This window comes from Homalodisca vitripennis, unplaced genomic scaffold (assembly GCF_021130785.1).
Source record: "Homalodisca vitripennis isolate AUS2020 unplaced genomic scaffold, UT_GWSS_2.1 ScUCBcl_6763;HRSCAF=14122, whole genome shotgun sequence".
Taxonomy (NCBI): domain Eukaryota; kingdom Metazoa; phylum Arthropoda; class Insecta; order Hemiptera; family Cicadellidae; genus Homalodisca; species Homalodisca vitripennis.
Window position 1 is genome coordinate 1,771 of NW_025782871.1, and position 24,540 is coordinate 26,310.

General features: G+C 29.9%; 1 long non-coding RNA gene across 1 annotated transcript; it reads right to left on the reverse strand.

Moving 5' to 3' along the window:
- Positions 1 to 4,866: 4,866 nt before the first annotated feature.
- Positions 4,867 to 10,932, reverse strand: LOC124373938. Its single transcript, XR_006923487.1, has 2 exons — positions 10,795 to 10,932; positions 4,867 to 5,296 (listed from the first exon to the last, which is right to left on the reverse strand). It is a non-coding gene; the product is annotated as an uncharacterized LOC124373938 (long non-coding RNA).
- Positions 10,933 to 24,540: the final 13,608 nt, after the last annotated feature.

Sequence of the window (24,540 nt, forward strand, 5' to 3'; positions counted from 1 at the left end):
ACATAACCAAAATTCGTGTTTACAAAAACATTAAATAGAATTACGCAGAAGAGCCAATTGTGGTATGAATGACTTGTAAATTTATGACGTCATAAAGCACATGTTGCTAAAAATTTAAATAAAAAGCTTTGAAAAATTAATAAAAAGAAAATAGAAATACTTAAATTGATTAATTATAGTAAACGTGATAAATTTCGACAATTATAAGAAAGAATTAAATTAAATTTATTCGTGAAGACGCTGATTTGAACGACGAGAAGTGATGAGTGTTGTTTTGAATCAGTATCCGTCGTATTATACGGAGATTCCTTCTTCTACCATCAGACTCGAAGCAAGGAGGTTGTGTTAGTTCTCCTGGGAAAGTAATGAATCTGTTGTATAGTATATTGAAATTTAATCAAGGATGGGATATTGTTTAGACTTTTAAAATTATCAAAGCACTGCAAGGTGAGTGAAGTTTTTAATATTGTTGAGAGTGTGACATTTAATAAACTAATCTCGTGGTCACTTGCTTTGGACTTTCTTTAAATATCCCTTTTACAAAAAGTGTGGAGTGATGTTAAATTTTGTAATTATTACTTAATATATTTTGGAACCCTGACATACACACAGACTTGTCTCTGGTGATAACACCAGAGACATTCAAATCTAATAAATTTTGAGTAATACGAGGAAATACAGCTAGCATTGGGCAAGATGGCGACCGATACTATGATGAACAACATGGTATAAACAACGTGCCACTTGGTGACAAGGCGCGTACAACTACATGGTGAGTGAATAATTCTAAAGAACTGACTTTCAGCAAAATTATCGTAACCAACGTGGGAGTGACACATAGCAAATTGGTGTTATAACCTGGGACTCTCATCAAATTTACACTCGCATCAAATTTGACCTACATCAATAGGCGCAGCAACGAGGGGTCCTCATCAAAATTGACATCTCATCAAATTTGGCTTACATCAAACATTGGGAAATTTTGTCGAATTTTGTTTTGTGAAATTGATATTATAGATTAATATTTGTACGAAATATATGTATTTTTTGTCTTCAGACGCTATTGAATGAATTTAAATTAGCAACATCGGTTTTACGTCTTTTATGCGGATTATTTTTTCGCCAAAGGCATTTTAATCTTTTTACCACGTTCTTTATCCAAACCCATTTTTTAATTTGTAGGGATCTACTATGGAATCGAACCGATAGCGTCTCAAATAATAAGCCACCGGTTATCTTACCCCTACGCTTCAGCAAAGATTGCATATTTTAGCTCAACAATTTTGTAAAACAACAAAAAAACATTATTATTGTTAACTAAAATGTGGACTATCGTTATTTTACCGACTCTTAATTTATGTTAATGTAGTAAAAGTAAATAGTGTAATTGCGCTAAAAGTAATTTTTTACTAGAGTTTCAGTAATTGTTTGCCTTTAAGGTATGCCTACACAGTAAGGCTTTATTAAAAGTCTTGTTTAAACATTTGTTTTCATTATCGTAAGAAAAAAATTATAGGATGTATTCGTTTATGTTTCCTGATTTTCCAATCATGGAATACGGTTGTATAAATAATATAGAGAAGTAAAAAATAAAAGGACATTTACGTCTAGTGAAAACTGTATTAAGCCCATCTATATTTATGGCCATTTTTTCAACACGCTGTGATACTAAAACCAATTTTTATCCTTAAAATATTCACAATAAGGTTTTAAGGTGTAGGCCATATTAAAAAATAAACTTATTCTTTCGACTAAATAAAATACCTGAACCATAACAAGGCTTAAAGGATAGTTTTCGTCTATTGATATATAACAAATATTTCAGTAATTATTGTAAATAATATATTTTCCTTAATATAAAATATTGCTTCATAGCTAGTTGATTATCAGCTCTATGTAATTATCACCAGAGTTTCTGACCCTCTGGACCCTTTACCCTGACAAATGCAAACGTGAAACTCACTTTACACCCGTCCCATTATCAAATCGTGTGATCAAGTAATTAAAAATCGAATACAGCGTCAAAATAAAGAAAACTGAACATAACACAAATTATTTTACTTATTTGCTTATTTATTCATTTGCGATGTGTAAACGTTTATTCATTTCTACGACGTGTTCGATTTGTATTTGTTTGACGACATGATCTTATAATGGACAGTGCTCCTAAAACTAGTCAACATTGACAAAACAAGTTGGATTGACGACGTAAGCTTATTTAATTTAAGGGGAGTCGGATGGCCTTTTGGTAAAAAATTATCGAATTTTTTGTTTTGATGTTTTATCATCTTATATAGCTTGGAATCTTACGATTACTTTAAGACCAAATATATGCAATTCCTTGCAATGTAACTCGTTTTATAAGCGTTTTTTGTAAATGTTGCACCTTTAATTTTGCACCTGTCATGAGCTTTGTCCAAAAGGATTTGGTGTAAATATAATAAGGTGTTGGCTAAAAAAAGAGCTCTATGACCATAAAAAACAGTTTTATCTTCCCAAGATAATTACGAAACAAATAAAGCCAATATTCAGAGACTTGGCAGAACCTAACCTTTTAAAAAAGTGCCTGCATGGGGGCACTCAGAATCTTAATAAATCACTGAATAGTGTAGCTTAATATGGTCGCGGATCCCCAAAACTACATTTGTGATGAAAACAACTTAGAAATGGGAGTATTTGAAGGCAGTAGCATGCTACAACAAATTATTTATTGTTAGATGCAAAGTACAAATTAGGTATATCACCAGGCAACAAGCTAGTCAAGATGATGAAAAGGTTGGACCAAAATTAGAATTCACAAAGCCAAAAAAGCCGTTGATGAAATTGAAAAGAAGTGCCGTAAAAAAGCAAGTTTTGGCAAAAATCCATCTAGAACATTTATTTCAAAGAGAAAAAGACCCAGACAACCCTACATATGGTGCTGGGATGTAGTTATTAAAGGGAAGATTAATATAATAGTCTAATACAATATTAACTTTACGTAAAAGTTTTTCCGCGATTCCTGAAAATTCGTTAAATTAATCTAACTATAGCCGTGACGTCTATAAGTATTACAATATAAACATATAATTTCAACACTAGTGTCTATGAAAGGCCGCTATTATTCCATATTTAAATTTACTTTTCTTTTCTGTGAACATATAAGATATGTCGCTTGTTATGAGAAAATAATTTAATTAATTAGCTTATGTGAGAGTATTTCAAGAACAGCGTTACTTTATATGTCCTCAGAAGTTCTTGTTGAGAAACAGAATACCATTTTGGTGTTTTTGAGACACGAATCTATTAAAACTTAATGGGCTGAACGAAGAGCAACCAAAATAGTCGATAAGCAGTGTATATTGTTTGTAAGTCTGGTAACACATACATTGTCTTAATATTGTTACAAAATGTGCTACAGAGAAGACTCTTTTATAAGTACAAACTTAATTGCGATATTTAGCTCATTTTGGACTTAAAAGAGCAAATCCAGGATAAAAAGGTTTCTATTAAATACAGCTATGTTATTGAAAAGAACTAAACAAAATTTGATATAGAGAGTTATTAAAATGCCCGATGTAAAATCAAATACACACAGATAGAGCGATGCCCTAGTGTAAAACCAAAGATTGATAATAAACACATTTGAAGCTAATAGGGACAGATTTCCAAGATGAGAACAATTTTCAGCAACACTTTTATGGGAGCTTTTTAGTGAATGTTCCACTACAAAATTCAGAAAATACAAAAACACTTTTAAAGCCCAGACCAGTCAACCACTGGATCCACTGATCCTCATCCTAGGACTTCACCCCTCTGTCTACATCGTTTATTATATCAGACATCGTCTTGAATTTATGGGTTGTTTTTTAAATACTACTTATTAACGAAGGAGACTTAATCAGGAATAGTCAACATTCTAGTCTCCTATTTGGTCCATTATTTTACACAGACTTTTAAGAAGAGGTAAATTTATATGAAAAACTTTAAAGCGTTGTTTGGCTCCGCGCGCATTAGTATACATTTCATGAAGAAAAATACAATCTACTTTTGCACTAAACATTTCTAAAATAACATGGCAGATTTCCAAAATTCTAATATCCTTTTATTTATCATCAATAACAGCTTGAAACAAAGAAAAAATAAAAAAATTACAATGCAATTTTAACAGCAAAAAAATTTATCAGTTTTAAGTTTTAGAATGTTCAACTTTCCTTTTTTTTAACATAAAATCCAACAAATCATTTTTATGGTCAAAATTTATAAAATTCTCTCTCCCAATTACCAATTAATTACTTGAACCTTATCATAAACCCCTTTAATAAGGCGAGGGAATTCCCTATTTGAGTTGCCTCGTTTGAACACCTAGAAGCATCGCGTTGTCCACCCAATGAACATTCGACACCTTCACCACAAGGAAACTTTTCTCTACAGTGGGCACATATATTTTATAACTACTATTTTGCATTACTATTGTAATAATACAATGTTACTCTTTTCATTGTTGTTCCCTTTTATGTACTTGTTCCATATTTAAATTATTGGTCTTTCGAATAACATGTCCCATCTTAAATGTTTTCCTTTTATTCATACTCCACATTTTTGCACTGAATATTGCCATACGTTATGTAGATTTATTTAAGTATAATAGAATATAGATCGTCATACTTCATTCTTAATATATAACATATAAGCCGTTTGAATTCTTGGTACGCTTATAAACGGTTAAAATGGAGCACAATAATCGTCTTCTGTCACTACATATCTTTTTTCAGAATATTAAACACACTTTTGATATCTGCAAGGATATTTTTATATAAAATTAATCTTTTGAATATTCTTCCAATATTTCCCTAACAATGATGGTAGTCAATAAAAAATAACAGATTTTCATATAATTAATTGTATTTACACTGTACATTAGATACACAATTGTTTCTGCAGGAAATATTTACATAATACAAAAGAAAAATGTTTGGCTGCCGCTTTATGATCCTTCTTAAGACCAGAGATAAAATCATTTCACCCAGGAGCCTCCAATGCTGCCACCCACGCCGCGGTTTCTCTGGCCATCGTTGGGGCCTCCGTAAGTCCTCTCCCAGTGGCCGTGAACCTCCGCTTGTACCCTACCGTCGTCTGTGACGGTCCCATTTCTTGTTACTGTCAACCCGCACCACAGTGCCGCCGTTCCTCGTGGTGTCTGTCCTCACCGCCCAACCACCTTCGTCCTTCTTTTCCTCCGGTTGTGGAAAAGACATGACAGCCGCTACACACGCATTACACCAGCACAACGAGCAGAGTTGCCTTCATTGTTAGGCTGTAACAATAATTATTAATTCAGTGGTATGCCACACCAATAGAAACAAATTGTAATCATAACAAAAATAATTAAGTTATCTAAGAATTGGTGTTTTCTATTAATAAACTCATATAATACATTTTGCATGTATCTGTATATCGCTTACTTCAAACAACTCCTGAAAATGAAGTGCTAGCAGTTGCAAACTATATAAGGCTACGAACTGACTATAATATTTATTACTTGTACGACTATTTATTATTATTACATACAGAATTAGAAATAATTAATAATCGGGTATACTCGGTAAATCCGGATTGTTTCCATTAATAAATTTGTTCCCATCTACTGTAGTTACTGTGTAAAATGTAAAATTATCTCAGATAATCTCAAAAGTTGTGATTTATTAATTGTTATAAATATCATGTAATTAATGCACATTCATTTCAAGTCGTTTCATTTACTGGATGTGCAAATTGATAAAACTACTCTAAATAACTATTCGATTCAGAAAATTCTTAAAATATCTGTTTCATATATATTGGCGCTTATTAGTGACGGCTTTTTTTAAAAATAAAATTCATAGAAATTTGTTTAGTAATCTATTTTATGTAAGTAAACCTTACCTGACCTACTTTGTTTACAGAGCTCGCGATAAAGAATCACAAATAACTACCACATATTTAAGGTTAATTCACCATTTACATTCTACTAATTTAAAATTACGAAGTCATGTATATAAAATAATCCGGTATAAATGGGTGACATATTAAGTATATTATTTTATATTTATAGAATATAAACAAAAAGTATAAAATTGCAAGTAAATCACTTACAATTGAGGAAGTACCGTAGTTGTAGGAATATAGATGCTGACAGGACTGTCAAGTACTGAGAGTTGTGAGCTACTGTATGATGCTGCTTAGATTACGACATATAAACACATTCCCTATCGCAGCCAGATGAACTCTACTACCGAGAACTTATCACGGTGAACCCCTGCTGTAGTTCCCGGCATAAAGTTCGTAGAATATTACTTGCCACCGTAATCAACAAAATTACTATGGGAAATAGTTTTATTTCTTTCTTGATAAACTACTTATGTTACTTGGAACATATTAAGTATGTTCCTAAATCATTTTAATTGAAAGTTATTAAATGTTTTACAATATCGGGTTTTCAAAATGCTGCACGTCCAACTTAAGGTTGTTTAATCAAACAATAAGGAGTGGAATATAATGTGTTTGTTGTTCATGAAGAACTTTATTTTTGTATATTTATCATTTAAACATGGATATTTCTTTTCAACAAAGATTTAATGTTTTGTTATTTACCAACAAATGCATTGATCTTTAAAATCTGGAGCTGATACTTGTTACACTACCTGTATAAAAAGGGACAAGAGTAAGAGAAATTAATTTAAATAAGAGCGTTGTTTTCGACTGTACTGACCCTTCTTGATCCACCGAATTCCCAAACTTGGGAAGAGTAGATCTGAAATTTATCTATTAGTTGTATGTTTACAGAAACTAATATCACCTATACATTCATTAACGATATAAAACCAAAACAGGCATTTACTTATCGCTGTATGTTTACTATTTAAACAAAACAACCGTTTACCTATCGCTATTAGTTCACGATTTAAACAAAGCAGCCGTTTGTACTCGATTGTTTCTGCTTGTTAATGTAGGAGCTGAGGACCAATTTGCATTGTATAAGCATATAAACTAGTTTTTCATGAAATTAATACAAGAATTTCCCTTAAGAAACATACTGAGCCTCATCTTTAACTAGTTTTGTGAGGGTTCAAAAGGGAGAGTTTTTAAAAGAATACAAAGTATTAATTGTTTTTCTCAGAAACTTGTACATATATTTTACCTTTACTCTCTGAATTGAACCTAACGAATGCAACTTCTTTAACAAGGTAATAACAATTATACCACCGTCAGCCAAGTTGCAGATCCTGAAAATTGGTATTTTTCACCAAATAATCGGTACTTATGTGGTTGACTGACGCTTATATAACTTTTATCTATGTGGTCTGACAATTGGTTTTTGAGTGTGGAAACGTAAAAAAATATGAGAAATGTATGTTTATTAATTATTTTTAAACTTCCGACGCTTTCCAATTTTGACCAACATTCAAAAGTAGCACGGCTGATGATCAAATTCTTTCATTGAGTTCACAAAAAAAGTGCCTGCTAATACAACGCAAACTAGTTCTCGGGCGTTAAACTAACGGTTCAATCACATTTTTAACCAAAAACAACAGTTAACCGATGGTTATAACCTCTTTTTAAATGTTCTAAAAGACGATCGTGGTCTTTTAAGAGTCATGGGAAACAATGAAATTTTACATCATTTTTGATTGAACATTAATATCATTTATCAAACTGTATTTTATTTTTTTAGATATCCCGTTACCTTTTTATTTACATTTTGATATTCAAGTAAAAGTACCATTTTTTAATACTGCAATGCTTAAATGTTTTGCTGTTGGAATGGTACAACACCATTTTTATTGTTAGCAATGAAGCTTCGAGAGATTGGCCTCAGTTCTTTTATTTTTAAAAAATCACAGTTCATTTGTAGTTCAGGTTCTTCATGAACACGGACAACTTAGGAGACTCCCTTCTACAGAACCGATGCGACGCCGACATCCTTCATGGCCGCAAACTCCTGTGTGCGTTGTACTCATGACATATTGTGTGCACTCATCTAGTTAATCTGCAACTAGTGATTATTTGCTGAATATGCAGAGTAAATGTGCTAATTTTACATTCTAAAATTGTGTAAAATTTTAATTTTGAGTTATTTTTATTTTCCAAAAATTAATTTAATTATTGTGCTGGCAGGAGAAGAAACCCTCTCTGCATTTTTTTTCCATTATGTTTACAGACAATATTGAAAAGCAGTCCTGCTTGAGTTGATGCAGTATTTTTTGATGAGTATCGTCGTTCCATTACAAGTTTAAACGTAAATATCTATAATATAAAAATGAATCGCAAAATGTGTTGGTAAGCGCATAACTCAAACAACGCCTGAACCACTTTGGTTAATTCCTTTTGTAAAATGCTCATTGAAATCCATGGAAGGTTTTTATGAAGCAAAATATAAGAAAAATTACCTGGAATATTTTGAAATTCAGAAAAAATGTAGTTTATATGTTTCATAATAAAAAAAAACTGGCATTAAACAGCTGTTGACATATTCAGCTATAGTTCAACAAATTGTCTGAAACATCTGTTTACATATAAATTTGATCAATGTTAAGTAAACAGTGCTTGATCAGTAGTGTAATGCAGATAGTATATAAAAAATTAAAATATAAATTATACTACACATTCTTTAGTGACGAATTTAAATCATCTAATGCATTTTAAATATTATTTAAACACTTTTATGTAACCAACTTTAATGATCAAAGTCATGAATGTTTTCTCATTAGTTACTTTAAACTGGTGGGCTTCCTTGACATTGTGACTATTGCATTTTAAAAGTGGCTTATGGAAAAATAGAGAAATGAAATACTAACAATGCCTCAACGATTCATTCTTTCCTGACTACAGTCCAAAAAAAACAAGACTTATATGACACAAAACTTTAATAATGATTATTTTGGAATGTTGCATAACCTTAATAAGGATTTCCCCCTTATAACGAAAGTACATAGGAAGTAGGTAGTACTTTCCCTATGCCGTAATAGGCTTCTTGGTCCTACTTATGTGAAATGAAAAATGACTTTATTAGAGGCGAAGTTAGGACTATAAAGTTCCTCTCTACCACTTAACCTCATAAAAATAAAAATTAAACTAACATACATATGTATACATTTACGTATAACTAAAATTTACATATTAAATGAATCTTTAAAATAAAAACAATCATCAATAATTAATGTAACTTTATACAAATTTACAATAATATCGCAAGACACACACGCATTCATTCAAACTTGCATGCAATTGCCCTAAGTACCGCACTCCAAAGCCGCCCAACGCTATACCCCCTGAGCCCCTAGCATCAAGGCCCTGACCTCCGCCCCAAAGCGAGCGCGTTTATCGATGGCTCTGATGTTCACAGGTAAAGCATTCCACAATCGACAGGCAGAAACTGTAAAACGATTTACTAAAGGTAGTTGTTCGATGAATTGGGATAGAAAATAAGGATGTACCCCCTCCTTGTACTTCGTTCACTTATTTCAGACATAAATCGAAAGTTGTTTGAAAGATAACAGGGACAATTTGTGTTTAAAAAGAGCGTGCAACAGAATATTATATGTGTGTATATTTTTCTTCATCAGGACAAGGCAAACTCAACTATGTCAACACGATTTTGAACCAAATATATATTTCCGACAACTAGATAATCAAACGTATTTAGTATTTTGATTCGAGGCAATATGGCAAGCTAAACTGTGACATCGTAGGTAAGTGAATTTAAAACGGTCTTAAGTAGGCACTTTTTTAAACCGAAGTAGGCATCTCGGTCCTATGCAAGTATATATATATATATTTTTTCTTCGTCAGAACAACAAGACAAACTCTACTGTGTGGTACTGGAAATTATCTTAGACTTGAAATATATGACAAGGACTGGAAAATATATACGCTTTTTGACCGAAGTAAGTTTCCGAGACCTGCGTGATCCGAGATTTGTGTTTTTTTCATCGGGATGACAAGACAGATTCAGCTGTGACGTTATGTATATAAATTTAATTAGAACCAGAAGTGCTCCTACACGTGCCAAACATGATATAATAATTAAGTTAAAATCTAATACTATTTACCATGAACTTAAATAATATTTACCTGTTGTATGCCTACTTACGTTTTAAAACTTGTATAGGACTCCCATCATATTACATCATAATTGCTTTTACTAAGTAATATAAGGACTTCGGTTATAAAGATTGCGCGCAAAGCCGGCGTGTAACAGCTAGTTATTCAATATATTACGACCTAATCCGAACGACCCAAAGGTTTAAGGGAAATGTATATTAGAAAAATCTTAGTAAAAATTTGTTATTAAAATAAAAGCAACTAAATATATTTTAAGTTTGCTACATAATCTCACGTGAACGTTTCACTAAATACTCGTATATGCGTAGGCCTACATAAAAGCTTTACTAATTTTATATTAATGTCCAAACTCAATATTGTACCATGTGTTATTATATTATACCCTTCCTTCTACATTCCTTTAAACCATAATTGGACGGTTTTCTTAATTACTGCAAAAAATTTAAAATATTTGGATACGACCAAATTTCATATGTTCCTTCCACTGAAGTTGTTAAAATACCATTACTCAAATGGTAAATGTCCTAAAATCGTACTATCCTTTGAATTATCCATTGTCAATAACAAAGTTTAAACAAAGAAATAATAACACAATATCGTTACTAACAGCCAATCAAACAGACGAAATACGTCTGAAAACAACAAGTAGTTCATAGTACATGCTAAGTAAAAATAACAACTTTATTAATATATAGAAGCAGGTCTACGTACACTCGACACAGAAGAATATGAGGTTGGGAACTATCGACCTTACACAGGTGTGCTCGTGCCACAGCCCTAATCACATGTAATACAATCAGGTGTAACTTTTGCCCTCGGTCCGCCACACCTGCCAGTTATGTTGTACATTATTTATGGCACCATTACAGTAGGCAGTCGCGGTCACCCAGCTAGTAGCCTCTCGCAAATAACATATACAAAGACTATAATAAGGAAACGCATATAAACTAATCATTCTAATCATATAACTAATCACAACAAATCACCAGTACCCAGGTAAATATCTGAAATTTTACTATCCTCTTAAACTATCCATCGTTAATACCTAGCATAAAAAACAAATAAAAAAACAATATCGTTTTAAAAACTATGCTATATCAAAATTAGAATCTTAGTAGGTAAGATCTTGACTTAATTCAATATTAAATACAAACAAATATATAAGCTATAGACTTAAAATTTTGTATGCAATTTAAAGGTATCTTGTTACTAGACATATGGCGTGGCTTGCGTCTATTTTATTGTAATCCATATATATATATATATAAGTAGATAGTAATATGGGGTTCCTGGCGCCACTTTCGGAGCCAACCGAAAAGCAATGTAAAATACTGTTCAATGTACCATAAAGGAAGCTGAGAAATAACACAGCAAATCTCAATGAAAAATTAACCGAAATCTACAGTCGTTCGTCTCCAAAAGCCGATCGGTACATTACTATCTACTCTGTGGAATGAAAAATTAACCAAATCTGAGCTTCTACTTTTCTTAAGCTGTGCTTTGTAAAATGTTGTCAAATCTGCTACGAATAAAGGAAAAATCTTAATAAAATTTAATCAATTTTTAAAAAACATTTTTACTAAAAACATACTTTAATAAAAAACTTTTCTACTAAATAAACAACATGAACTCACCAAGCTTCTCTTCAGTTTCTAGCATTTCAAAAACTTAACAAAGAAAGACAATTTTAACGAGTTCAACGAATTACCAAAACATTTTAAAGAACAGTTGATACTTTCCTTAAATGATACAGAATTCAAAGAACTTGTAAAGTCTTTTTGCAGAAAAAACGTCTAATGGAGTGTTTTACTATCGGCAAAAAACTAAAAAAGTAAGGGATTACATATTTAATATAATTACGAAAGATATTGAAAAGAAAGTAAAAAATAAACAAACAGAGAGTTTTCATCGTTTTTTTTATGAACATTTTTCCCATATTATACGTTCTTTCAAGATAATCAAGACTTAATTGATGGAATTTCTTAGGAATTTTTGTGAGTATCAAGATTTATCAACACAATTCATTAAAGAGCATTATAGAATTTTTCTTATAGAATATAGCCACATTTTTGTGTGAAACAAAAGGTATTACTGTAGATAATATTCCATGTGATTCCTATGAAGAAAGACACCAACTATGGTTATCAAAACAGTACTATGACGTGGGGAGGGACTGCAAGTTTTAGAGTTAAGACTTTATTCCACAAAGTTAATTGTTATAATTTCTTTATCTTTTATAGTCTTCTTTCCAGTAACAATCAAGTGTAATTTTTCATTTTTGTTTAATTCTTTAATCTTTTTTTTCATCCAAAACAGTCAAAAATCTGTTCGGCAAGTGTACTTTACAATCTTTTCCAACTCGGCAATTATTGTAAACCCGAATTTATCTTTCATTTTCTCCAAATTCAAGATTCTATGTTTCTTCCTTTCTTCCAATTCATTTAACTTCTTATACTCTTTAAACTTACATTCTCCAATATCATTTAACTCCTTCAAGAACTCCATTTAAATAGAAAAAATTTAAAGACGGAAAAAATGAAATTCGCTAACCTTCACTCGAGAAGTCGGGGAGAATGTGAGTAAAACCGCATTCTTTTCAAGAGGTTCTTCGTTTAATTTCTCCAAATGTACTATAAAATCATCGAGGATTTCTGGTTCAAAATCATAAACAAATTTCAACATCCAGATAATGAAAAAATACAGGTAATATCTTTTCATAATAAACGTGTGTATCGATACCTACAAACCTAATGTATTCTTTGAAAAGGGAAAATAATTTTGTCAATGGTTCCAAGAGATAAGTAAAAATTTTTATTCTGTTTTCTAAATTCTGTAACAAATTTTGTTTGCTTCTTGTCTCCATATTGCAATTTTGTAAGCAGGTTATTCAAATGTGTTAATTTATTTCGAAATTTCTTAGGTTTAGGTCTTTCTAACAAAATTAAATTACAACCTCTACAAACTAAATATCTTTTATCGATAATTTCTCCTCTATTAGAACACTTGTAACAGTTGGCATTATACTCTTCCATTTAAACAAAAAGATTTTTTTATAAATGGAGATTATGGAACTAAGTCTGCCGAGATATAAATTTTTCAGCGCAAATGTTTGTGTTTACATTTCTACAACAGAGATAAATAGAAATAATTTCATTCTATTGTACAACTATTTAGGATATTATGTGTACGATTATAAAGATTATTACGGGAGAAATCGAGATTTTTCATCAGCGAAAGAGTATATTTTTGAAATATTAGAAGGAATGAAAGAGAATAATATGAACATCATTAACTACCGAATTTCTCTAATATCGTTCTTAATCACATCATAGGCTAAAAATTTTCTTAGAGACAACAACAACATAACAAATCGCGTTTGTAACAGCTTTTTGAAAATCCATATTGATAATTATATCGTTCGTTTCTTTGAACCAGAAATATTTTGTCAAACTCTTTGTTGTATCAATGACATAAATAGGTCTATTCGCTAAAAAATTCTTTAGGATTGTAATACATTTCCTTATTATTACAGTAAACTTTCTTAAAATCTTGATACATCCTGATACATGATTCTGAAAAGACCTCCTGAAATGTTTAAGTTTTGTAATTCATCTGAATAATAAGAACCGTTCAATTTTACTCTGATATTTTTTTACATTCAAACTATCAAACTTTGAAGGATTTTTTTCTTGATTATTCTGTCTATCTGTTTGAAAACCGATGATAACGAACTTGGGATTGAAGATATTTCTATAAATATTTGTGATATCGAACGAATAAGTTGTTCCGGAAATACCTTTTTGTTCAATACATTGCCAATCTAGAAAATTAAACATAATGTTTTGACTTTTTGTAATTTCATCATCAATCAACCTAATTTTACTCGTGGTTTTATAATCAATCATTGGAACTCTAATAAAAAAATCTGTAATTGTTATTTTTCCATCAACAGGCATAACATTTCCAGTTGCAGTCTTCAGAATCACATCATCGTCTTCTGCTCTTATAAAACTTAGATAAAATCCTCCTTTATAGATCGGAATAGTAACATTTTCAAAAAATCCTAATCCAAAATGAGATAAATTTCCAGCTGCTTCAAAAACACCAAATTTAAAATCTGATTCAAAGCCATTAGAAGTTTGAGAAATAACATCACTTTTTGAATACGAAATAGTTCCTTTAATTGTGCTTAATTGGCCACAGTTTTCGACTTCTTCTATCAATTTATTGTGTTTTTCTTACTTCAATCTTAGAAAATAAAAACGGTATAAAATTATCGATTAATCTAACATTATCAGTTCCAAGATATGCTTGACCATCTTGTTTTGTTAAAGTTCCAGAAATATAAAACTGGAAGTTAGACGAGCAAAAAGTTATCTCCAAAATCAATATTAAACTCAGTTCTTTTATTCGGTTCATTCAAAATGTTGTTTACTAATTGGATAGAAATTTTTAAACTCCGCCCTTTCAATATCACTAGCATATTTTCTGTAGTCCGCCATTTAATAAGAGAAATTTTTTAAACATCGTGTATCATTTTTTCATCGATCTAATGTACGTTTTTATAAGAAAAGATATATAAATTTTTAGTAAAATAATTAAAAAGATTAGAGTCATTTTTAATGATCTACTTCGTCATATTCAGGATTCTCTTCCTTAAATTTTGCGATCTCGGTCACATATTTCAATAAAATTTGCACAGGATAGTAACCGCTATCTATAATATTGTTCCAATCAACTGTATCTTTATTTTCATCCAAAAACTTTATACTCAAGTGTTGATAGAGACAAAGAACAGACATATGATCTCTTTTAATTGATAATGTATATTTTCTTGAATGAACTCTGATGATAAAGTTTGATATTTTGCAATGTTTATACCAATTCAATTTGTTTACGTATAATCTCATCATATCTTCGGATAATTCATATTTTTGAGAAATGTCATCCCAATGTTCTTTTTTTCAAATCTCTTTCGTGTTGCATTATAAAAAGATCGAAAAGCACTGTAATGTCCCGCCATCTCTATTTATTAAGAAAAAATTTCAAAATCAAGTTTTTATAAATTGGCTCTTTTTTAGCGTTACATTCAGCACATTTTCCAGATATTCTCTTAACTCCGTTAATGTTTGCATAGTATTTTATATCGTTTGTGGCAGTTTTCTCTTTACATCTCACACAATATATGAGCGCCATTTATATAAGGAAAATTAGTCATCGTAACCACCTACTCCATTAAATCTGTTGTCGATGTTTTCAAAAGTTTTATCGACATCTTCTTTAAATTTATTAAAGTTTTCTTCTAGTTTATTTTACTTTATCGAGATATAAAGAGTATCGATCATCTATACTTTTAAGTAATTCATTATTATGTGTTGCTTTCTCATTGAAACGTGTACCAAAATCTTTAAAAAAGTTTACTTTCTCATTGAAATGTGTATCAAAATCTTCCAGAATTTTGTTAATTACTTCACCAACTAATACATTAACATTATTTTTATATGTATTAAAGTTTTCTTCTAGTTTATTTACTTTATCAAGTAATTCACCAACATCGTCTACTGATCTTCTATTTCTGGCTTCTAACTTGTCATAGACTTCTGTTGTAAAATCTTTAACATGCTGTTTATGATTCTCATAATTTTGTTTTAGTTCATTAAACATTTTAATAGGATCTTCTAATTGAAATCATTACAACAACATCAAATGGATTAATTCCTTTACTAACACCGCTAATTCTTTTTCCTTTAAAATCTAAGGCATTTTTAACATTCGGATCATGTAAATCAACAATATCGATGTTTTCTGATAATTTTTAGAGGTTTTTAAAATTTTGTTCTTTAACAACAACATCATGTTTGTCAATACCAGGTCGAAACACCGACAATTCTTTTCTTATTAGCCAAACTAACATAATTCTTTTCAACTTTGATCGCTTCAGTAATTTCATCAGCTTTTTCGATGTGAGACATTAAATTGGTAAATAATTTTTTTTACACCATCATCAACTTCTTTTTCCAATGTTTTTATTTTATCAGCAACTTCATTTGAACTCATGAAATTTTGCAAGTTTGTTATCATATTCTGCTTTAAAATCTTCAATCTCGACAGCAAAACATATCTGAATCTGGAAGGGTTTGTAATAAATTTTCTAACTTGTTATCAAACTCATTTCTCAAACTATCAAAATTGAAAACTATTATCTACATTTTGAATAATTTGTGTACCAAATACGTCAAAAATATTTTGTGAATCCATATTTTATTAAGCAATAATTTGTTAACAACTTCTTTAAAATCTTTACCATTACTCAGTTCATTCAACACAAAAACACATAAATGACCACAAATTGGGGGATCTTTGTAGTCTTGAATTTGAGAATCGTTATAATAAACGCTTGATTTTTTCAAATATTTAATCAATTCTATAGGTGGTTTGTCCTCAATTCTTCCATACGAATCAAAATAATATGCATTCTTATCATTTTTATAATAAACAAATCCAATGTGTTCCACTTCCCATAATCGAGTCTAAATTCACAATTCCACATTCAAATTTCTTAACTTTTTCAGGTAATGTATCTCTCATGAAGATTCCTCTAAAATGTTTAATATTTTTGCAGATTTCTTCCAATTCCCCGAATGTTAAAGGTTTAAATTTTTTTTTCAATGTTTGATTTCACGTAATTCAAAGTTTTTTCATCTAATCCAGATCCTGTAACATCTTCCAACTCTTTATCTAACCAATTTAAAATGTTTCGAACAATAGGAATCACATCTTTTTTAACGATTGGAGCAGCTTTACGAACATAAGGAAACAACATTTTTAACAACTGGAATATTTTCTCCAAAATCTAATAAATCTTTCAAAAGTCCACCATTTTTGAGTTCTTTCAACTGATTATAAGAAAATTCTATTCTGGTTCCTTTATTGTTTTTCTTATGTTTTTCGAGTTTATTGTATTGTCTATTTGTTAAAAATATCTTATCTTCGCCATTTTTTTAGTTGATCTATTTTTAAATTGAATACTAACGGGTATTTTCTTCTTAAAAGCGGGATTTTATTTTTTCTTTCTGATTTTTGCTGAAATTTACATTCACCTCCATTTATATAGTTAAAATTTCAAGTTCTCTTCGATTCCCATTCCTAGTTTTCTCTTCAAAAAACATTGCTCCAGCTGTTGGAAGCGCAACAAATCTTTCACCTAAACTAGCATCTTTTGATAAAAATCTATCCATTGCCTTATCTTGCAAAAAACTTTATCTGCGATATGTCTGGAATTTGTGTCTCTATGTTTTGCATAAAAAATATCGTGTTTCCATAGCAGCTTGATCTAATTTATTTATACCAGGATCTCCTCTTTTTAGTCTTTTTTCGAGTTTTGTGCCAGGGCCCCAGATACTGATAAGTTGGTACGTGTAATTCAAAAGGTAAATTGTTGATAAAATCATTCAAAAGTCCACTACCCTCAATCATAGATGAACTTATTGCCGGCAAAAAACTCGTTTTAAATATTTTAATTCCATCAGGTTTTTCAATCATTTCATCAAGTTTGTTCGAAATAAAATCTTTAATCGCTTTCTTTTCGTTCAAAAAATTGTTGTTTCCAGCCTTTTCTTGAGCATAAATATAATTAATAATTCCATCGAGTTTTGTCAAATCGTCGATATATCTGTACTCAAATCTTATTATCATTGTATTTTTCTCACACCTGATCCTTCGATTCGTTTTTTCCCAAATTGGTTTAATCAAATTGAGATATTTTTTACCTTTACTTGACTTTGGTTTCTTAGTTGATGGATCATTATTTTTAGTAAATTGAATCAGATTTCCATAAAATTTCAGTATACTTTTTCAAGTCTTCTTCAGAATATAAACCGTCTTTTGGAACATCAGTGCCTGTTAATAATCTCCATAAACCTTGAGTTCCTTCATATGTTTTTTCATTAATAATGATATCATTATGCTCAAAATTCACGGGCAAATTTCCAATCATAAAACTTTTCTTTTTTCTGTCCCAATACAAACCAAATTTATCATCCTTTGCTCTAGGAAGAAATTTTTTACCAATTTCACACCAATTATTATATCCGTTGTTCCAGGACTTATTGGTTCAACTATGGTAGAGTCTTCAATGATTCGAGGTCTAAATGGTGTCGACGATGGTAATTTTGGCAATTCAAACTCAGATTCTGGTATCGAAAATATCGGCAAATTGTCGTACAACTGGAACCAAATTCATTAAATTTTTGATTATCGCTTAAAACATTTTCAATTTTGCCCTCAACATTTTTTTATTGCAGATGTTACAGGTTGATTAATTTTTTGAATAAATTCTTGTTCTTTTTCATCAATTCGAATCTGTTCTTTAAATTCTTTGATTAATTTCTTTTCGATTTGATCAAGTTTTTTCGCTTCTTCAGAAGTTACGTTCACCATTTAATTAGAAAAATTTTGAAACGTGAACGTGGGAACGTAAAACGTGAACACGAAACGTGAAACACGGAACGTAAAACGTGAACGTGGAACGTGAAACACGAAAAACGTGAACGTGGAACGTGAACAGATTTACCGTTTTTCTGTTATTTTCATAATGTAAATAAAAATTAAAGATAATATAAAAAATAATTGTAACAAATATTTTATCGAGACCACTGAGCAGCATTTATATTGGAAAATTTATTCAAATATTTACCATTTTTAGGTTTCAAAGTTAGATTAATAGTTATAAAAATCCGTAGTCTTCCTTCCAAAATTTTATCACACAACTCAATAAAGTGGTTTAAAACTCATATCAGAACCCACATAATTGTTGTAAATCTTTCTCGAATAGTGATCGTCTTGCTTAAAAAAATACACAACATATTCAGGTTATTTCTTATAACTTGTTTATCAACCTTTGAAAAGCATTGGGAAAGATAGATACAAGATATGTTTTTGTGACGGGACATTACGAAATATTCCTTAATAACGTCTTGATTTTCTAAAATACAATCATCAAAAACGATTAACGAATTGGGTTTACATTCGCTTAACGGAACTATGTCCTCGGAAGCATTATAAAAATGTGATATTTTTTTGTTTAAGTTTTTCTCAATATTTTCAAATCTTTCTTGTAATTTTTTTATAGGCGTCTTGTTCTAAAGATTTACTAAAAACATACAAATTGGAATAAGGAATCAACCTATTGTAGATAAAATTCAATAGTAAAGTTGTTTTTCCACATCCACTTGAACCAACAATTAACAATCTGATTGGTTGATCTTTCTTTATTTTCTTCAAACGTTTGAAGTTTTATCTGATCTTTTTGCTTTAAAAATTTCTCCATTTAAATAGAAGATTTTCATCTTGAAGCAACGCTTTGCGAAAATGAAGCTGTTCAAGTTGACTTCAGAAAGCTCTAAATTAGTTTTTAAACTTGGAACATCCTATACACTTAGAGGAAGAATCAAATTATTTTATCGGTTTTAAGCGGTTTTTATTCTGACAATTTTGTAATAAATATTAGTGAAAGTTTCTCCTTATTGGTATAGGATTTAGTGAGAAGAACATAACAAAATACTATGGTTTAAACAAAGGATATTATACTTTCGATCAAATAAAAAATTCCCTTAAAAATTATCTGAAAACATTCAAACAATCAGATAAATCTTTAAAACTTTGACGAAAAACAAGTTTTGAAATGCAAAAAAAATTATCTCTCTAATAAAATTCAAATAAAATCACCAGTAAGAATAATGTTTTCAGCAATTATTGTAGATTTGTTAGGGTTTGTTCAAGAAAACTATTGAGCCAAATCAGGTATATTTAGGAAATAAAACGCCAAAATTTAGACCGTTCGATGTAATTGAAGTGCACTGCAATCTCGTTGAAAACCTAGTTTTGAAAATCATACCGAACATTTTACACAAAGAATCTGAAATTTTGTACACTTTTTTTCCCAAATGTTGCTTATGGATCAAAAATCAGTGAAAAACCGAATGAAATCGATTATATTCCAATTAGAAAAAATATTAAAAGAATTCAAAAAATCGCTCTAACTATACAAGACTCTGAGGGAAATTTATTAAATAATGAGAGTAAAACAACAATATATTTAAGATTGAAAAAGGAATAAAATGGACCCCAAAAATATAAAAAAAGCTTCGAAAACATACATTCTGAAGGTAGGTGGTTTAATTCGCCCCCGCCTTCAAACTTTCAAAAAAAACACTGTTTTTCGTTAATGAATCTGGGCTTTATTCTCAAAATAAAAATTACTAGTTAAATTAAATGGAGTCAGTTGTAGACCTGCTCAATAATCAACTTAGATTTAAAAGCAAAACATATCTTTACAATTGTTGACGAAAATAATGAAATTTGGTTTAAGGCTAAAGATGTTGCAGAGGAAATTTTACAATATGAAAATACTAGACAAGCTATCATAAATAAATATTGATAATGACGAGAAAATAGCCTTTAAATATATAAATTACAAGAGTCTATGCCATAGACCCTTTCAAAATCTTCATCCTGACACTATTTTCGTTAATGAATCTGGCCTTTATTCTCGAAATAAAAATTACTAGTTAAATTTCTTTTCTATCTAAATGGAGTCAGTTGTAGACCTACTCAATAATCAACTTAGATTTGAAAACAAACATATCTTTACAATTGTCGATGATAATAATGAATTTTGGTTTAAAGCAAAAGATATTGCAGAAAATATTGGAATAATTTAAAAATACGATGAAAGCGATTAGAGATCACGTTAAAGAAAAATATAAAAAAAGCTTCGATAACATAGATTCAGGAAGGGGGGAACGAATCGTTCTTACCTTCAAACTTTCAAAAAAAACACTATTTTTATTAATGAACCGGGCATATATTCTTTAATACTGAAATCTAAAATGAAGATTGCAGAATTATTTCAAAATTGGGTTTTAGAAGAAGTTTTACCGAGTATTAGAAAATATGGCGAGTACAAACTTGAAAACGAAAATAAGCAGTTAAAAGATGAAATAAAACAGTTACAAATTTCAGGTGAAATGAAATCCTTGAAAATAGAGAATCAAGAATTGCGAAATGGAATTAATGAAGAGAGATATGATATGTAAAAATTTTGATAAGAAAAAGCACCATGTTTTTGTATTAATTAAGAAGAATCACATGTGGGAATGGCCTTATTACGTTATCAGAGCTCAGAAACGAGAAATACCAAACCGATTAAAACATCTAAAAATAAATTATCCTGAATTAGAGATTTTGTTCATTGATGACGAACCAAATTCTATCAATCTGTATAACCAAATGAAAGAATCTTTGAATATTTTATACAACGGAAATCATTTTACTACAAATATGGCAGAATCTCGACTGATTTATAGAATATCTAAATTACACGATGAAAATGTTTCTAAATTTTAACTAAAAACTCTCGAATTATGATATTTTGTTTGTAAATGTTTAGCATAACTAGGTAACCATTGTAAAATCTTTTTTTCATATTCACAAGGCATTTCGTTTTTATAACTTTCGCTGAAAATTTTTTTAGCACAATCTTTGCAAAAAGCATCTTTTCTATCTTTACTATACTGCCAGTTATTAAATTCAGAAATATTTTTAATTTCTTTACAAAAGTAACACTTTTTCTCTTCTAAAGTTAATTTGTTCATTTTATCATATAATTCCTTACAATAACAGTCTTTTCTATTCTCTTCTTGACACTTTGTACATTTCTTTTGAGACTCCATTTAAATAGAAAAAATTATTACACGATGAAAATGTTAAACTCTTGAATTATGATATTTTGTTTGTAAATGTTTTTTGATAATTATTTAACCATTTTATAGTTCTTCCACATTCACATTGAGTATCTTCATAATATAATCTATGGTGATTCTTCTTTACACAATCTTTACAATATGAGTCTTTCTTATCTCTACTATAGTGATCACTATTAAACTCTGAAATTTTTTTAGTTTCTTTACATTTTAACATTTAAGACATTCTTTATCTTCCAAAGTTAATTTTTCTATTTTATCATATAATTCTTTATGATATTCCCTTTCACAATCTTTGCAATTATAATGCATTCCATCTTTCCTATTTTTATCTTTATAAAATTCATTTAAATCTTTAAATTCTTTGCACTTTGTACATTTCTTTTGATGCGCCATTTATATATAGAAAATTTATATTACAGTTTTGACTTCTTCAATTCATATTCATAAAACTTTCCGGTTATTTCTTCATTATTTAAATCTTTTATACTATAAGTTACAGGATCTGTGTTATTAATTTGATAAATCACAAAGATTTCTCTTGACCAATTGTTCTTATATTTGCTCGAAAATGTTTGTTTTTTACTAACAATTCTTACATGATCATTGACTTTAAATTTAGTTTTCGTGTGAATTTCTGGTGGAACATACTTAAAAACGGTCTCTAATAACTCCTTTTCTGCATCCTTATCTACGTCTTTCGGTTTTCATTTTGATTGTGCTGTGAACTGTATCGTTATAATTGTTTACGATTTTTTGAAGAATAGCGATCCATTTAAAGTTTTTATTAATCTCAAAAATTACTTTCATTCTCTCATTTTGAGTTCTGTTATATCTCTCTACAATACTTGATTTCTCTTCGTTTTCAGTATGATAAATCTTAATGTTGTATTTTCTCAAAACATCGTTAAATTCTTTATTTTTAAACTCTAAACCCTTATCTGTAGTATGAAGTAGGTTTAGGAGGTTTTTGTGATTGATCCTTATGGCATCTTTTACTATATCTTCGAAAGCTTTTGAAATATCCTTGCCGTTTTTTTCTTTTGATAGCTCTTGACCAAGCATATTTTGAGAAAGTATCAATAACATTTAACATATACTTAAATCCATCATTTTGATCTGAATAGTTAGACATTATAACTAAATCTGCTGCCCATAAATCCGTCAATTCCTAATGTTATAATTTTTCTCTTTTTAAACTTTTTTCGTACTGGTGCATGAATTTCTCGAGCTTCAATCTCTATCTCATCTTTAGTCTTCAATTCTTGCTTAACAGGTTTTGGATTTGGAATTCTCTTTATAAACTTACTCTTGTTTGTCTTACATTTTGAACATTTTGCAGCAATTCTATACAATCCATTTTGAGTTTGAACGATTTTTGAATCTATATTTTTCGTTTTCTTTTTACACTTGTGACAGTGAATTAAATCATCTTCCATTTACATATCAAAGTTTTCCAAGTTTATTTAATTCGTCTAATATATCAGATTTTGTTTTATAGCCATACGGTACTGTATCGATCTTATTTTCTAGGACAATTCTCTTATCATCTTTAGCGTTCAGTGCCAGCTTGTTTATGGTAACAGTGTACAACTCATGTTTATAACTTTTGATGACTGTCATCTCCCTAAATTCTTCTTTATCTTCGAAACAAACATCTCTTCAAGTTTTCGATATTTATTGTTTTATTTACAACGCTTCTCTTAATTCCTTTACACCTAACTGGGTTTTTTATCTAGATATTTGTACGAGTACATCTTAGACCTTAAACCACAAAATTCTTCTAAAACTTCGCTATTTAACTCATCTTTGAATTTCCCTATTACCTTCTTCTATATTTTTAGTAGTGAAACATTCATGATCTTTTGGATAATCACTTGTATCAAAGTCATCTATATTTTCTTTAATAATTTTAAAAGGATCTCGTTTTCAATTCTAGAAAAATAACTGTCTGTATCCATGTAACACAGATTCAAATCTGGATCAAACTTCTTTAATTTGTTGTAATAAAACTCGTACATTAGCAATTTTGAGAGGTCGAGAAACTGAAAATCCTATGTAAATCGGTTTGTTAAATTTAACCTTTTGTTTGTACATGTGACTCGCTATACAGTTGTCGTCAAAGATGTTAAAGCATTTGAAATTTGTTTTCTTAGCTTGTTTCATTGAAAATTCTTCATTTCCAAACTTAATATCACATCTGTTTCTCACATTTTCCATAGATTTTCCAAAAACTGAGTTGTTCATCAGCTTATAAAAGTCCTTTTCAAAGTCGCTTGTAGCTTTGGTTCTCATGTTTGTGTTAAAATCAATGTATTCTTTCATAAAAGGCTTCTGATCGAATGCAATAACTCTATTCACATGTTTCAAAATCATACCTTGTTCCAAATAGAACTTCAAATTTCTCGAATGAACAACGTATTCAGTTTTATCCAGTAGAGTTGTGCAAAGTTTGTTTTTTAAAATGTTCTGGAGCAAGAGGTAAATCCTTGTGATGTTCGTGTAAATTTGTTGGATATCCAAGATCGACTTCGCTCGAGAATATAGCCATAAATCTTCGTCGACGCCAGTGAGTTCTAAAATTGTTTCTTGCCACTCTTCTTTTTGTATACGTTTTAGGATCCATCCACTTGATTTCGCCGTATATGGTAAAATTTTGCATGAGGCCCAATACCCATAAAGGTTTTGTTTAGCA